Genomic DNA, 4,121 nt, shown 5'->3' with positions numbered 1-4,121 from the left:
TTTGTCTCTGTGTGACTTTTTTCTGGGTCCTTTCTCTTCCCTCTTTTTTGCCTGTCCTGTCACATCGCAAAACCTGTGGTCCTTCGGATAATGTTGTACTACAATTCCCATCATCACGCTGACCATTGGTAGTGCTGGCCAGAACGGATGGCAGCTGCATCCCAGGAATCCCATTCGTGCCTTATACCTTTAGCTTCTTAGGTAGCCATTCTATTTAAGGTATCAATAGAATCCTTTTACAGCCTTCAGCTAGCTAGCTAGCTATCGGTCTCCCATCATTCTCTCTTTCTGCATAATCCCGTGTTACTAAGCAGTTTATGGGATGCGGGTGGCACTGTGGGTTAAACCACAGAGCTTAGGTCTTGCCGATCAGAAGGTCGGTGGTTCGAATTCCCGCGACGGGGTGAGCTCCCGTTGCTCGGTCCCTGCTCCTGCCAACTTAGCAGTTCAAAAGCACATCACAGTGCAAGTAGATAAATAGGTACCACTCCGGCAGGAAGGTAAACAGCGTTTCTGTGCACTGCTCTGGTTCGCCAGAAGCGGCTTAGTCATGCTGGCCATATGACCTGGAAGCTGTACGCCGGCTCCCTTGGCCAATAAAGCGAGATGAGCGCCGCAACCCCAGAGTTGGCCACAACTGGACCTAATGGTCAGGGGTCCCTTTACCTTTTACCTTTTAAGCAGTTTATTGCACAGCCATTAAAAACACAAGAGCCCTGTGGGATCAAAGGCTCATCTAGCTGGTCGTCGTCACTGCCTCTTGTGAGAATAAACTCCACTTCTGAGCCCTACACAAAGTCGCTAGCTGCAGGGTGGACAGGACTACTACCAGCTCTGTTTTATTCTACAGTGGTACCTTGGTTCTCAAACGCCTTGGTACTCGAGCAACTTGGAACCCAAACACTGCAAACCCAGAAGTAAGTGTTCCAGTTTGTGAACTTTTTTTGGAAGCCGAATGTGCTCCATTTTGAGTGTTACACTTCCGATTTGAGTGCCACGCTTCTATTTTGAATCTGTTTTTGCTATTTATTTTGCGTTTTTGTGGCTCTTTTTGTTTTGTTTTTGTGACTGGGGGGAACCCAGTTCCGCTACTGATTGACTGATTCTGTGACTGCAGTACATTGTTTATTGCTTTCATTCTATGGATCAGTGGTCTCATTAGATAGCAAAATTCATATTAAATTGCTGTTTTAGGGGTTGTTTTTTAAAAGTCTGGAACTGATTAATCCATTTTGCATTACTTTCTATGGGAAAGTGCACCTTGGTTTTGGAACGGACTTCTGGAACGGATTAAGTTTGAGAACCAAGTTACCACTGTACTCTGAGAAGACGACTGTTAACTTCAGCCTCCTCAAGCACAGCTTGTCTAGACCGTAAAGGCTGCCGGTAGCCCACATGATATGCCCACCAATTGGGTAGTCCCTAGGCAGCTGGCTTTGGCAAGGACCTCTGTGGTTCTTGGTCCCTCTTAGTGGCTGCCCAGTTTCTTTGGGCCAGTAATTTTATAATATGACAGATGTTCTGAGGGGCTGAAAGTTAAATTTGAATGCTCTTCATATACACCTATGAAGATATTTCAAGGGTTGACTTGAGGCTTGGTGGTTTTTTAAAGCATGGGTAATAATTGCAGGATGGAAACCCTACATAAAGTGCAGCCTTTCTCGGTGTAATTTGCCAGCCTCGATCTTGGTAAAAATGAACCCCAGACTGGGCTGACTGACCCTTAAGAGAAAAATGTGCTCCTCTTCTCCGGCTTAAAACAAATATTCCCTCTGCCTTTTCCTGCTTCAATACATTACGTGCTGCCTTTTTAAAGGCTGCTACCTGCCCGCAAAACTTTTGAAAATCATCCAGGCTTTCTCTTTGGGAACTGCAGAGAAAAATGACCATTCAGTCTGGCTGCCAGAGTCTTTTGTCTCACTGTTTTGGTATCCTGGTACAGATTTGTACAGGGTTGTCAGCCCTTGAAAGCTCAGCCCCTGGCAGATACAGTCTTGCTGGCTATACAGAAGAAGTAATTATGTCACTGGTGAGCTCTTGGAACGTAATCTATTTTGATGATTTTTCACATCAACTTAAGATTTAGAACATGTTAGCGAGACCTACATGTAGCATCAACAACCAAAATGGGAGATAAGTGTATGAGTTTGGACAAATACAGAAATTGGAAAACTACAGAAGCAGAAAACACAGTGAGGCCGAAAGTGTCTGTATAGCAGGGCCCACATACAGGTACGAAAGGGTTTTCCGTTTTGGAGGCGCTTCGCAAAACAAATTTCCCTATGGGCTTGCTTTGCAAGACGAAAATGTCTTGCAAGTTCCTGAGGGGTTTTTTCCCTCCCCCCCCCTTTTCCTAAGCCCTAAGCCGCTTATCAGCTGATCCGCTGATAAGCTGCTTATCAGCTGATCCGCTAAAAGCTAAAAGCCGCTAATAGCGCTAATCCGCTAAGCTGTCAATGGGCTTGCTTCGTAAGACGAAAAAACTGCTATACGAAGAGCCTCACAGAACGGATTAATTTCGTCTTGCGAGGCACCACTGTAGATTTATTGTTGGTCTCAGTACATCATGAGTTTGCACAGAGTGAGGCGGTCTTTGGTTCACTGATCGTGTCTGTACAAGATTTTTGGTGTCCACTGCTGTGAGCCAGATCCATTTTTATTGCCCAGGTGTGAGATTCCATCTAGTAGGAATCCAGATCAGTAAGAGATTCACACCTGTAAAAGTGTGGTGATACTTCATTTCCCTAAATTAATGTGAACCCAAAACCTGAACTAGCAGAAGACCTGTGGGTTATGCCAACACAGCAGAGATCCCCACAAAGTGACGATATCAACAACGTAAACTTTTATTTGCTTATATGGTTTTGACCAACTTTCATTGCTTATTACTCTTCCCCTGTGTATGAATGTCCAACACATATCAGGGTTCAGTTTGTGGGTTATGGGAAACCCTTGTTTTATACCCCAAAAGGAATTGGTGATGGAACCAGAGGACAAGGCCATGTCTCCCCAGTTTGTGAGGAACTTGAAAGCTTGCTATTTTCTGGCACTTCAGCTGGCCCTAATAAAAAAAAAATACTACTCTGCTGTGGTTTTTGAACTCTCGTTTTGTGTGTTCCCAAAAGCCAAAATGTGCCCCAGCCCTATGGACGTGTGGGGTGACTTGATAACATGGATTTTTTCCACAGTTCTAGCTTCAGCCAAAGGGGTCGTCATAGTTTACAGTATAAAACAACACACTAAAAACCCAGCTGAAACATCACTCCCCGTTTTGAAGTAGCGAGGAGAAGCATGTTCACAGTGGAAAATTTTCTTGCAATGCTTGCAGGGGCTCTGGGTGTCTCTGTAGGAAGTATAAAAGAGAGCCTTGTAGAGACTTAACGGATTTAAAAGGAGATAAGCTTTAGCTGATTAGTCCACATTTCATCAGCTTCATGAAATGTTATCCCTGAAGCGCAGATACACATACTTTTTATTAAAAAAAACCCGCATGGTGGACAGCGGTATGAAATGGGCGAGGAGCAGCCTGTGACAATGCCAGGTCAGTTGTGACCATTGAGAATAACTCGGTGACTAATGCAACCTTCCTAGCTTTGCAGCCCTAACTGCGCCTATGGCAGGAGAGAAAATCACAGTCTGGAGAGTTGTTGTAGTTGTTTAGTCGTGTCCGCCTCTTCGCGACCCCCTGGACCAGAGCACGCCAGGCACTCCTGTCTTCCACTGCCTCCCACAGTTTGGTCAAACTCATGCTGGTAGCTTCAAGAACACTGTCCCACCATCTCGTCCTCCGTCGTCCCCTTCTCCTTGTGCCCTCCATCTTTCCCAACATCAGGGTCTTTTCCAGGGAGTCTTCTCATGAGGTGGCCAAAGTCTTGGAGCCTCAGCTTCAGGATCTGTCCTTCCAGTGAGCACTCAGGGCTGATTTCCTTCAGAATGGAGAGGTTTGATCTTCTTGCAGTCCATGGGACTCTCAAGAGTCTCCTCCAGCTCCATAATTCAAAAGCATCCATTCTTTGGCGATCAGCCTTCTTTAGGGTCCAGCTCTCACTTCCATACATCGCTACTGGGAAAACCATAGCTTTTACTATATGGTCTGGAGAGGGAGTCCTAAATGGATATAG

The sequence above is a fragment of the Podarcis erhardii genome, assembly GCF_964252035.2.
Source record: "Podarcis erhardii genome assembly, chromosome: 10".
In the NCBI taxonomy this organism is placed as follows: domain Eukaryota; kingdom Metazoa; phylum Chordata; class Lepidosauria; order Squamata; family Lacertidae; genus Podarcis; species Podarcis erhardii.
The sequence above is the reverse complement of the archived record's forward strand: the minus strand, read 5'-3'. Positions refer to the sequence as shown.